The sequence below is a fragment of the Sphaeramia orbicularis genome, chromosome 3 (genome assembly GCF_902148855.1).
Source record: "Sphaeramia orbicularis chromosome 3, fSphaOr1.1, whole genome shotgun sequence".
NCBI classification, from domain to species: Eukaryota; Metazoa; Chordata; class Actinopteri; order Kurtiformes; family Apogonidae; genus Sphaeramia; species Sphaeramia orbicularis.
The window spans coordinates 9,072,472-9,086,676 of record NC_043959.1 but is presented as its reverse complement, the minus strand read 5'-3'; positions in this window follow the sequence as shown (position 1 = coordinate 9,086,676).

The window sequence follows — 14,205 nt, the reverse complement described above, 5'->3', positions numbered from 1 at the left end:
AAACACCTTAAAAAATCAACAAAATATAATTTGATATGGTGTAGGTCCGCCTAGCTGTATGGATTGGGGCATTATCATCTTGAGGTGAAGGTATTTCCATTATTTTGTCCAACCCCTGTATATGGTGAGTTGACAGACACAATCCCAATCCATTAAAGACATGACAAACTGAAGCTGAAACTGAAGCACTGTGGTTCTGTTTATCTGTCAAATGTTCATTGTGGTCAGTTTCAGATGCTGCAGCTCTTTCATAATTCATAGTTTCAGTTCTTGTTTGTTCAGTATTAATTGTCCTCCTTGTAAATCACAGCTGGACTGACTGTACATATCCTGACCAAGGAAAATAAAATTCTCACTTTGTGCAGTAATCTACACATGGCTTTACTGCCTCCATCCACAATAATATACACTATATAGACTAAATGTTATCGAAAATTAACGTTTATTTGCAACATATCATAGCAAACTATTACATGATCAAAAATAAAGAAATTTTAGCAAAAAAAAAAAGTCTCTGTTTTGAATGTCTGGGGTCGCCAGAAATTTGTGATGTTACAGTTTTTCCCAATTGCTAAAACACAAAAGCCAGTTCTCTAAACCAAATGACCAGTCCTCTAAACATATTTAATAAAAGTAGCCCCTGTTTGCCAAAACCATAAACACATTTCACATGAAGACACAATTCACAAAACACAATCCTCCTTTTTTCATAAATCTAAACACATTTTGTCTTGCTAAAACACAAGTTGCAAAAAACTCTGCTCAAATTCTCAAATTAAAGCTCATGTGATGCAAAGTACTTGCCACAGTCAGCAAAATTTGAACACAATGAACACACCTGGCTTCAGAGTGCACAGTTTGCTGAAGGTTCAAACCAATACAATGGACAGAGGCAGAGGAAGAGGAAGAGGAAGAGGAAGAGGAGTGCAACGACGTGATGCCGCATAATATATGTGTGTGGGACAAATACTGTAAATAAACTAGAAAAGCACTCGGAGAGCACAGACCTCCACCAAGACAGATCTAACCCTTCCCTCCCGTGTTTGTTTGTTTGTTTGTTAGCAAGATAACTCAAAAAATTTTGGATGGATTTTCATGAAATTTTCAGGAAACGTTGATACTGGCACAAGGAAGAAATGATTAAATTTTGGTGGTGATCGGGAGTGGGGGGGTCCACGGGGGGGCCCCACTGATCAGCTTTGGCGGAGGTCTGCGCACTCCGAGTGCTTTTCTAGAAAAGACAGCGCAGACCTCCGCCATGGCCGATACATACAGTAAAACAAAGAAAAGATTTTCAGCGTTTTCAATGACTGACTATAGCTTAGACAAGAAGATTGAAAAACACTAAGATTCCTCATTGGGTATGTTTGTATTCTGAGTCTATGTTTGTGTTTTTAATTAGGATTCCATGAATTAAATTTGCACCATATTCATTTGAGGTCTGTGCTCTGAAGTCTGATGACAATTTTCCCCAAGTTTGTACAGTCTACTCTCGTTATACCGCCAACTTCCGTTCACGGCCAAATTGGCGGTATAGCGAAAATGGCGTTACAAAGGGTTGCGTCCATAATGTGCATGTCTTTATTATATGATGTCTATGCTGCCTCCGTTAACCCGTTCTAATTGCGTTTCTAAATAAATCTTGATTCTGTTATGTTGTAAGGGATCATTTAAAGTGGGGAAACATTTTAAGCATTATTATACCGTGTCGGGAAATGACACCCCATCATCTCGAGGCTTTGGCTTAATCCCACGTCCTCTTCCCGACATCCTGACCTACTGAGTGTTCTGCGATAAATGAACGGTGGCCGTTCCGTAGACCTACTCGTAGCTTGTCACGATCAGTGTCTGGCGCGTTTGTTTCAGTGCATTGTTAAAATTTATGTGTACTCGATGGCAATCATGCTGGCGGTATAACGGTCGGGAAATCAATGGTATAAGTGTTGTTTGTGCATGGAACTGGGCTGGCGGATGGTGATAGGCGGAAATGGCGGTAGCTAATGGAATAATGCATTGGGGATTTTTGTACAATGGTTTTGGTCAGCGGTGAGCGAAAATGGCGGTATAACGGCGGGCGGTTTAACGAGAGTAGACTGTAGAAGACTGAGGCATATGGTTGGGGTTTGGGGGGTTCTCTTGTAAGAAAATGTGAAAGTTTGAAGAAAAAGTGTTGGAGCGTGTATCAAATGTGTTACCTCCGTCCACCTGTCTGACACATGATGTGACCCATGTGTGCATCAACATTCTTTGTAACACAAAGACACTGCATTTTACACAATCCCTATTGTTACCTCCACCAAGGAGGTTCTGTTTTTGCCGGTGTTGGTTTGTCTGTCTGTCTGTCTGTCTGTGTGCAAGATAACTCAGAAAGTTATGGACGGATTTGGATGAAAATTTCAGGAAATGTTGATACTGGCACAAGGAACAAATGATTAAATTTTGATGGTGATTGGAGGGGTGGGAATGGGGGCGACTGATGTGCCTTGGCGGAGGTCTGTGCTCTCCGAGTGCTTTTCTAGTTTTATTTATGTTTTTGGGTTTTGAGTTGGTTTTGAGGTTCAGACCATTTACAACTAATCCCATAAACAATGGATGTGTGGGTTGAAGTGTCCCAGACGGTCCAGTCCAGTGGATCCTGTATGTACAGACCACAACCATGGAACCATGGAGACGTAACAAATACAAACTGAGTTCAAATGTCTACTGTGAAAAATTTTGAGTCATTCAGTGAAAACAGTGAAGGTCTTTTCTAGGTACTTTTGTCATTTAAATAAAGTGAATTAACATTTGACTTTTGTCCTAATTTCTCTGGAAATGGAGGTTTGTCAAATAGAAAATGAAGTCACTGTCAACTGATCTTAAAAGTAACACTCCAATCCACTTTTAAGAATTGTCTAAAAATTCGGCCTGATCACAATCCAGGTGTACAAGTATATTTGCATCAGTTATTAATCAGTATTACAAACAGATCCCCCCAAAACCATTCCCAAAATGTTTCTTTGGCCATCTTATTACTAGATCTTGCAATCCTCCAAATTTGAAGAAAATCAGATAAAAACTGATAAAATGGCGACCCAATGAGCGTGAAAACATGTGCACAATTTTATTGTTATAAGAGAGCAAAATTATTGGACATAATGTTTTGTAACACAATAAATAATTACTACTCAACTCCTGTGTCTTTTTTATTACAAAATACACACATCACATTGCTTTTCATTTATTGATCATTTTTGTTGAACAGCTGTTTGATTATCAATTCTTATTTTCAGTATTAAGACAATCAACCATTTTGTTCTGAAAACCCTTCTTTTACAGCCCTTTAATTGTAATAATAGAATGGGAACCTGTTATTTCAGTATTATTAGGACTAAATATGCACAACTAGACAGATTTTGGTCTGCTCCCTGGCAGCAGAAAATTTGGTAACAATGTGTCAAACGGATGTTTACGTCAAACTGCATGTTTTCAATGGTGCGTTGTTCACCAAAATTCATGTAGTGTCCGTACACCAATACACTTCCATCAATAATATGGCCTATATGCCTTATAGATATATTGTTCTAACTTGTTGACAAATGTTTATTTCCTCCTGTACCAGGAAGACTTAGTTACAGATCTAACAGAGATGCCACCATGTGGTAAGCCAGATTTCCATTCCAATCTTGTAGAGTCCGTACACCAAGTAGTGTCCGTACACCATATTCAAAATATGTGGGTGTAATTTTATTGTTTCTGTCAATATATGGAATTTTTCAGCACTCATGCTTTGGACACGACATCTATGCAATAAACAATGTATGATTATCCTGAGTGCTGAAACATTTGTATATCTTTGTAGGCATTAAATATGGAGGCTATTAGGCTGTAGTGTCCATACACCCAATAATTCCTGATTTGACAGGGGTACAAGCCTGCCAAATTTTTAGTAGACACTATAATACAAAAATATTTTGGACTTTAAAAGAGAAATATCAGACAAATAAAATGGCCTGTCTGATTTTTTGATAGAGCATTATTATTTTTTATCTATATGTGCACCCTTTCTGTCTTTTTTCCGTCCTTTTCTCTCTTTCGTAGCTCTATTGTCTTTCTCTCTTGCTCAGTGTCATGTCTGATTTCATCCAATGCTGCCCTCTAGTGGTGAAGGAGCTGTTGTACAGGCAGGGTTTGATTTCTGAATGTTTGTCTCCTTAAATTTGTCTTTAGGCTGATCTTTCTACATACATGCTTAACATAAACGTGCCTGCACTTGAAAACCCTCAGCCTTCAGTCCACGCCAACGTTTATGCACATACGGACGGACGGACAGACAGACGGACAGCGAACTGATGACTATAGCAAGGGCCGAGGGTAAAAACTAAAAGTCCCGTGGTGTGAGAACATCCTATAAACCAGGGCTCTCACACTCATGTTCTTTCAGTTTCCACATTCAGCCTGATTTGATCTGCAGTGGACCGAACCAATAAAATAATAACAGAAAAACATATAAGTAATGACAATTCCAAATATTTACCTCCGCCAAGGAGGTAATGTTTTTGCCAGGGTTTGTTTGTTTGTTTGTCTGTTTGTCTGTCCGTTAGTGTGCAACATAACTCAAAAAGTTATGGACAGATTTTGATGAAATTTTCAGGGTTTGTTGGAAATGGGATAAGGAAGAAATGATTCAATTTTGGTGATGATCGGGGATGGGGGGGCCCACGGGAGGGGGGGCGCAGACCAGAAAATTTCATCAAAATCTGTCCATAACTTTTTGAGTTATGTTGCACACTAACGGACAGACAAACAGACAGACAGACAAACAAACCCTGGCAAAAACATAACCTCCATGGCATGGGGGGGCCCACGGGGGGGGCCACTGATCAGCCTTGGCGGAGGTCTGCGCTCTCCGAGTGTTTCTAGTTGTCTTTGTTTTAATATAAAGAAAAAAAAAACAAATTATGAAAATACTTACTTTTATAAACTATCCAAATAAAAAAGATGTGAATAACCTGAAAAAAAAAGAAATTTCTTCAGAAAAATCAGTGTAATTTTAACAGTATTCTGCCTCCACTTCTCATTTGTCCATGTGCATTATGGATCAGATCTACAAAGACACTAAACACTGAGGAACAGGAAGAAAAGAGTTCAAATTAGGGTGAATTTTCTTTAGACATTTCAGGTTGTTCATATTTGTTCAGGTTATTCACATTTTATTGTTACAGGATAGTTTGGAAATGTAAATATTTTCATAATTTAATGTTATTTTTTGCACTAAAACAAAGAAAAAAAAATTGAAGTTGTTAATTCAAGATTTTATTGGGCTTAATTGAAGATGTTTTTACTTCATTGAAGATTTTGTTTTTGCTTAATTCAAGTTTTTTTTTTTTTAACTTAATTGAAGATTTGTTTTACTCAATTGAAGAGAGTTTTTTTTTTTTTTTTCCTTAATTCAACATTTTTTCCTTAATTCAAGCTAATTTTTGTTTTTGCTTAATTCAATTCAAGACTGTGAAATTTTTGACTTTACAAATTCATCCCAGGGGCTGGATTGGAACCTCTGGTGGGCTGCATTTGGCCCCCGGGATGCATGTTTGAGAGCCCTGCTATAAATGATGGTCCCTGGGGTCAGAACTTTGAGTTGGGCCAGAAGCTTTTAGATACACTGCCCATTCATCCTGGAACCATTTACAGAAGGACCCAAAACTGTCAGAAATTCTTCCTTTAGGGCAGGGGTTCCCAAACTGGGGTACACGTGCCCCCAGGGGTACTTGGAAGAAGCCCAGGGGGTACTTGAAATTTTTTGTGGAAAAATTAAATTCATTCATTCATTTTCTGAACCCACTTTCTCCTCACTAGGGTCATGGGGGCGGAGCCTATCCCAGCTACTTATGGGTGAAGGCGGGGTTCACCCTGGACATGTGACCAGTTCATCACAGACTGAACATACAGAGACAAACAACCACTGTCACACCTATGGCACATCACTCAGACCCATAGAATCACTTTTTAAAAAAGCCATAAAAATATTTGATTAAAAAAACATCTAATTTTCACCACTTTTAGATAAATATAAATTTCTTAATTTTAATAATTTTGTGAATTTTAAAAGTGCTTGCCTGATATTTAAAGTCTTGCATGGACTTGCCCCTCCTCCCTTGACAGATTTTATCAAATCCCGCTCTGTCAGTGGGAGGGCCCTCCGATCTGTCAGTGGGAGGGGCCACCAGGGCCACAGCTCCAGGAGACTGTGAGGGGCCACGCAGGTGCACTACTGTTGGACAAACTACACTTTCAGTCACTGGAACTGAACATTGGAACAGTTTACCTCAACATAACAGACTCACAGTCATACGCCTCCTTCAAATCACAACGTAAACATTGGATGAAGGAAAACCAAACCTGTGACCATCAGTAGACCGTCCTCACTGTGTTGTTCTGTGTGTTTTTAGGATGTTGTGCAATTCTGTCTCCTGTCTTTTTATGGTATCTTTTACGGTATTTTGCCTTTTTGTCGACTGTCTTTCCTGTCACCTGCCTAGGGACTACAGATGGAAATGAGCACTGCTGCTTCAGTCTGGCATATTTACAGCTGACATTGTCATAGATGTTCATTAATATGCACTGTCTCTATTAAATTAAATAAATAAATAAAAAAATAAAAATATGGGAGATTTAGATTAACCTTTTAACCCAAGGGTGGGCAAATAATTTTCCCATGGGGCCAGATGAGAAACTTTGACAGTTGTTAAGGGCTGGATCAATACACTTACAGCTCTGCTCAATATCTCTCTCTCTCTCTCTCTCTCTACACACACACACACACACACACACACACACACACACACACACACACACATATATATATATATATATATATATATATATATATATATATATACAGGGTGGGGAAGCAAAATTTACAATGAACATTTAGTTGTTTTTTCTCAGCAGGCACTACGTCAGTTGTTTTGAAACCAAACATATACTGATGTCATAATCATACCTAACACTATTATCCATACCTTTTCAGAAACTTTTGCCCATATGAGTAATCAGGAAAGCAAACGTCAAAGAGTGTGTGATTTGCTGAATGCACTCGTCACACCAAAGGAGATTTCAAAAATAGTTGGAGTGTCCATAAAGACTGTTTATAATGGAAAGAAGAGAATGACTATGAGCAAAACTATTACGAGAAAGTCTGGACGATACTATTAAAGAAGAATGGGAGAAGTTGTCACCCGAATATTTGAGGAACACTTGCGCAAGTTTCAGGAAGCGTGTGAAGGCAGTTATTGAGAAAGAAGGAGGGCACATAGAATAAAAATATTTTCTATTATGTAAATTTTCTAATGGCAAATAAATTCTCATGACTTTCAATAAACTAATTGGTCATACACTGTCTTTCAATCCCTGCCTCAAAATATTGTAAATTTTGCTTCCCTACCCTGTATAGATTATAGACATTTTATAATGGACATAATATACAGATTATGGACATACACATGTCCATAATAATAGTGAATGTATGCAATTCATGAATGCAGTTTTCAGCATTTGTTTCATTGTTTGCATCTGTGGTTCATGTTCAGTCAGTAATGTCGAAACAAAACATCTGATTTTCAGTGGAACAGGTCCAGGATGACAAATAAAGGTCTTTAACTTGTTTAGTGAAGTGCAGATGAAGGCACGATTAAATCTAAAAACAGAATGTTATGTTGGAGGAAAAACACTTTTTATTGTCGCCTTTCATTAGAAATGTGGGTAAATTTATCCATGTCAAGTTTAAGACAAAAAACCAAACTTGGCACGTAATGAAACAGACTGAAGCAGGTTCTCTCGAGGGAAATGATGCGGAATGCATGATGCTGCAAAACATTACAAAAACAAAGTATGTATGTATATACAGAGGAATCAGAGGCCCCTAAAAGGTGAAATATAATTTTAAAAGAGATGGTGTATGGGACGTATTAATCAGGGGTATGGGTGTTTACATCCTAGACAATTAGATCATTAGATAATTACTTTACTGCATTCTCATGAATTAATATGCACTGGATGTTTATTATGGAATGTCAATTTTGGTCCATTTTAAATGTGGCTATTTTTATGATAGTTGAGTTAGTTATTACTTTTATTTACTTTGTGTTAACATATTTGCTCGTGAAAGTCATTAAGGGGAGATGGTTTCAACTTGGTTTTAAAAGTTCCTAAATGATTGTTCTGAGATCAAATAAAACACAGGTGTCAAACATGCGGCCCGGGGGCCAAATCTGGCCCGCCAAAGGATCCAATCCGGCCCGCGGGATGAATTTGTGAAATGCAAAAATTAACCTGAAGATATTAACAATCAGTGGTGTCAAAATCATTTTAATTCAGGTTCCACATACAGACACATACAGTCCAGTTAGATTTCCAGTGGATCAGACCAGTAAAATATGATCATAATAACCTATAAATAATGACAACCCCAAATTTTCTCTTTGTTTTTTTGGTGTAAAAAAGTAAAATTACATGAAGATGTTTACATCACCAAACTATACTTTTACAAAAAATGTGAATAACCTGAACAAATATGAACAAATGGAAATGTCTTAAGAAAAATAGATGCAATTTTACCAATATTCTGTCTGTTACTAAATGTTTTGAGCGATCATAATGCACATGTGTAAATGATAAACTGATAAACCGAGGCATAATATTGCTAAAATTGCACTTGTTTTTCTTAAGACAATTCAAGTTGTTCATGTTATTCAGATTTTTAAGGAAACTTAGCAGATGTAAACCTGATCATAATATAATTTTCCTTTTTTCACTGTTATTATTTTACTGGTCCGGCCCATTTGAGATCAAATTGGGCTGAATGTGGCCCCTGAACTAAAATGAGTTTGACACCCCTGCTATAAAAGATCAGAGCCGCCCCCCTGTGGTTGTGTCTGTACATTACTCTCCTGGGTCCCTCTGTTACTGTATACAGTAGTTTATGGCTCATTGACGTTATGCTGGTTTATGCCCCAATAGTTGGAATTTAATGGTTTAAATTAGTTTGAGATTAAGTTTGGGGAACAATGGTAAAAATGTCAATATGTGGCCTTAAAAAAATGCACCTGTATTTAAAGAGTTTTAAGTAGGTGGAATTCTAGATAAGATAAGATAGTTTATTGTCATTATACAGAATGTACGATGAAATTCAGGTGTACTATCAGGATACGGACTCATAAAATAGCAATAGTAATAAATAGTATTAATAACTATAAAATATAAATATATAATAAAAACAAAATATGCATCACTCACATATCAACATCCATACATTCATTCCCTCACACATCCACCTCCATCTCACACAGCAATGTGTCACACACACATCCCATCAGTGCCAGTGTATACGGTGCAATGCACAAAATAGTGCAATTAAAAAAATGTCTGTACTTTAGTGGTTGAGTTCATTGTTTAGTATAGTTATGGCTGTGGGGTAAAAACTGCTCCAGAATCGTGTGGTGCATGTTTTTATAGATCTGTATCTCTTTCCAGATGGCAAGAGTTCAAAGAGGTGGTGGGCAGGGTGGAAAGGGTCTTTGAGGATGTTGCGGGACTTCTGCATACAGCGAGAAGAGATGATGTCATTCAGGGCAGGGAGTTGGGAGTTGGTGATGTTCTGTGCAGCTTGTATGATCCTCTGCAGAGCCTTCTTATCTGCTGCAGAGCTACTCCTGTACCACGTCAGGATCCTGTAGGTCAGGACGCTCTCAAAAGTGCAGCGGTAAGGCAAGGCAAGGCAAGTTTATTTGTATAGCACATTTCAGCAACAAGGCAATTCAAGGTGCTTCACACAGGACATTGAAATAAAAGAAACAAAAAGAAACACATTTAAAACATTATAAAAGAAACATATAAAAGGTGATTAAAAACAGCAAGTAAGAAAACAACACATAAAATAAAATAAATAAATAAATAAAAATAAATAAAAAAAATAAAATAAAATAAAAATAAAAACACACACATATTAAAGTAAAAGTTGCAGTGCAGAGTTTCAAAGAGAATATAAAATTTAAAAAGTCAAAAGCCTTTTAGTCGAAGGCAGCAGTGAACAGGTGAGTCTTTAACCTGGACTTAAAAGAACTCAGACTCTCAGCAGACCTGATATTTTCTGGTAGTTTGTTCCAGATATACGGAGCATAGAAACTGAACACTGATTCTCCATGTTTAGTTCTGACTTTGGGAACACAGAGCAGACCTGTACCAGATGACCAGAGTGGTCTGGATGATTCATACTGGACTAGAAGGTCTCTAATGTATTTTGGGCCTAAACCATTCTGTGCTTTATATGCTAGTAAGAGAATTTTAAAGTCTATTCTCTGAGAGACAGGGAGCCAGTGTAGAGACCTCAGAACTGGGCTGATGTGGTCCACTCTCTTGGTCTTAGTGAGGACTCGAGCAGCAGCATTCTGGATCAGTTGCAGTCGTCGAATAGACTTTTTAGGCAGACCAGAGAAGATACTGTTACAGTAGTCAACTCGACTAAAGATGAATGCATGGACAAGTTTTTCAAGGTCCTGCTGCGACATCAGTCCTTTAATCCTAGAAATGTTCTTGAGGTGATAGTAAGATGACTTTGTAATTGTTTGTATGTGGTTTTTAAAATTCAGGTCTGAATCCATGACAACACCCAAATTCCTGGCCTGGTCGGTAGTAGCACACAAGTAGATGTTGGGAAAGGTTAATCTTCCTGAGCGTTCTCTGGAAGTATAGCCTCTTCTGTGCCTTTTTTTTTTACCAGCATCTTGGTGTTAACAGTCCATTTGAGGTCCTCTGTGATGTGGGTGCCCAGGAATTTGACACTTGCCACCCTCTCCACATCTTCACCATTTATGTGTACATTCTTTTTCTTCCTAAAGTCAATTCTTTGCTTTTTTGGTACTGAGTGTGAGGTTATTTTCTTTACACCACATTGTCAACCCTAAAAACACATCCAGCTTGGCTTAATGATATTTGGTAGTAAATAAAACTAATGGGACAGGATTGCTCTATTATAATTAATTTGTGCAATTGTGTCAGTCAAATCAAATCTCTTCAGTGTAAAGGCGGTTATATTTCTTTTTTTTTTTCTTCTTCTTCTTTGCTCTGCTGTCTAAATATTTTGAGATCTTGACCTAAATTTTTCAAGTGTCCTGACATAGTTGTGCATTTTTACCAGTGCAACATAAATTAAATTGATTATTTTTTGGTCAAAAATATGCAAAGGTCATTTCAAACAAGAAAATAAAATAAATACAGTTAGAATCGAACAAATCTGATGCAGACTTAAAGGCTTGTGAATTTTTGAATTTTTGTGGCTGGCCCTCAAATAAACTGTGATACTACTCTGCACCTTTCATAGTACTAGCTGAATTTCTTAGATATGTTTGCTTCTGTATATTATTATACTAATGATATTATGTTAACAGCTTAAAGTTGAACTAAACAGTTTTGTTTTTTATGATGAAACTGCTTTCAGAGTTAAAAAAAAAATGCGAGTCGGAAATAAAACTAAAGATTTTACATCTCTTACAAAAAATTCAAGGACTAGTATCAGTGTTGGACATTTGTGACTGATACCTGCCTTTAAAAATAGTTTTCAGAAATACTAAATCTGTCAGGCTGCAATTATGTCAAGATTTAAAAACTGAACATTTCTGTCATATTTACATTTGATGGACTAGTGCAGCTCTGAAAGCGTCTAATATTTCACTCTGAACTTGTGCAGCTTCACTGAAAGAGGCCTGGAAATGATCGGACATGTAGAACAACTTCATATTCAATGTGATATCATGACTTAATATGTAAATAAAATGGCTTGAATTGGTGATGTTACTGTATTTAAAACTTAGGCTTGGAGTTCATGTTGTGAAGTGGAGAAAAAGGCGTTTCTCATGTAAGCAAAATGTCATGGCAAAAACAGTAGTTTCACAGTGTTTTGGGAGTGTTTTATTACTGATGTCATGAAAGCATCATGAAATATTGGGCAAATAAATCAAAATAAATGTCCAATATGAATGCATATCTTGACTTGCTGTTAACAGTAAATATACATCTGTCTAACCACATAATACAATATATGATATAGAGACATTTGTAACATATTCATGTTTTAGTGTATACATTTGTAAAATCTGTTTATATTAAATTGCTGTTTTGAGTGTCGTGGAGGCGTAAACGACAAAGAAATTGGTGGAGAATGGATCAGTTGTCCATCAGGCCTTCCTTTATCGTGCACAAGTGAGAAACTGACAGACGAAGCTCCGCCCTCTCTCAGAAGTCAGTTCTGACCTGTCCAGGAAGTCAGTCTAACTTATAGTAGCCTGGGCTAAGCTTAAATGTGATTGGTTGATATGATGTATGATGCTGTCGCGAAGCAGAAGAAAGAAAATAAGATAAAAACAGACAGAATGAAAGACCTTGGAGTTGTCCTGGGAAGTTTTAGGGAGTTGGGTCATGCTGTACCTTGGGTTTCGTTAGAGATAAAGTAGCTTCCAAAACATGCAGAAATGAGAAACTGACTGAGAGGAAACATTCATATCTAGGCCTGTGGTTAGAAAGAGAAGGAAAGCTGAAGAGCTATCACAGGTGTTTTATAAACTAAGAGAAGACTGATGGTCAGGATTAAAATCAGGATTAACATGACTTTTGTGCATCTTGCTTTCAGTTCAGTTTTATTTATAGAGCCCAATATCACAACTAAGTTGCCTCACAGGGCTTTACAGAAATTGTTGAACTGATAAAAAAAAAACAAAACAAAAAAAAAAAAAACACAATGAAAATTAACAAACAGTCAAGTAATCAGTAAACAGTCGTAAAGCAAATGGATCAATGTCCCGGGCATCCCCCAGCCCTAGACCCTCCTTCTCGGCAAGGGCAAACTCCAAAAAACCCAGTGGGAAACAGAGAGTCTAGTCAGTGTTTTTTTTTTTTTATCCTGTTTTCAGTTTTATCATCTCAGTTTTGCATCTTTTTGGCCTTATGGCTTTTTTGTAATGAGCCATATATTTAAAGTTCTTATTATTTTTCTGGGTTTTAGAAATATATTTGCATATGAAAATACTGATTTTTCACTTGGATGATTTAATATTAACATCATGTTGACAAAAGAAGGAATTTTCTTTCATTTCCTGTACTTTTGTACTCATATTATGTGAATTTAATAATGTATCTGTCCAACCACATAATACTAACCATAAAATACTATATATGATATGGAAACATTTGTAATGGATTCATGTTTTCAGTGTATAAATTTGACATAAGTCTTTATATATATATATTCATTTGTGTATTTATATTTCTTTTTTTATATAATCATTGTGCATAAAAACCTTTAACATGAGCTTGTGTGTCTTTTGTCAATGTCTCCATGTTGATTTAACCCTTTCATGCACGAATTATGAGAACCTTAGTCAAGATTTTTTTCTTCAGTGTTTAGCCATGAAAAAAACAATGCGATCGAGGTTTTTTTTTTTTCTGTGGAGTTACAAAAATATCCATGCATTTAATTTTTGAAGTAAAGAAACATGTGTTTAAAATCCAATATCAGAAAGTAATATGAAAACAATGAAATAAAAACTTTTAATGCTGCTAATCTGATGTCTTCTCACATTTTAACATATTCTAATGCTAGTAATTACTCACTTCATGGAGATTATATGCAAAAAAAACCTTCTTGTCTAACAAATAACAATTGATTTACACTCAAACATGTTACTGCAGATCAGGTTTATCAAGAACAGTAAAGTTACAATAATGGTATGAATGTCAATGTATGGGATGGTGCATAAGTGTCCACTGTGTTGGCTGATATGGAACTAAAACAACAAAACCTGTGAATATACAAGAGAACAGCTGGAGAAGAACTGTGGACAGAGCATGAAAGGGTTAAATGTCGGACTCGTTTATTTTGGTATAATAAAGTGGACGTGTGTTTTCATGGATGCTTCAGTTGATCTATGACAGAAGCATAACCCAACCGCACCACATCATCATCATCATCATCATCATCAGTTTTATTCGATGATTAAAGTCACCCGGAAGATAAACTGTGACAATTATGTAGCGATAAACACGAGGCCACACTTATCCATCACATGGATTCAGTGTCAAATATTAAAATACCACATTATCCACATAAACTGAAGTTAACAACCAACCAAACTCCCCAAACAAAACCCCACCCAGTGGAACAGCTAACACCTC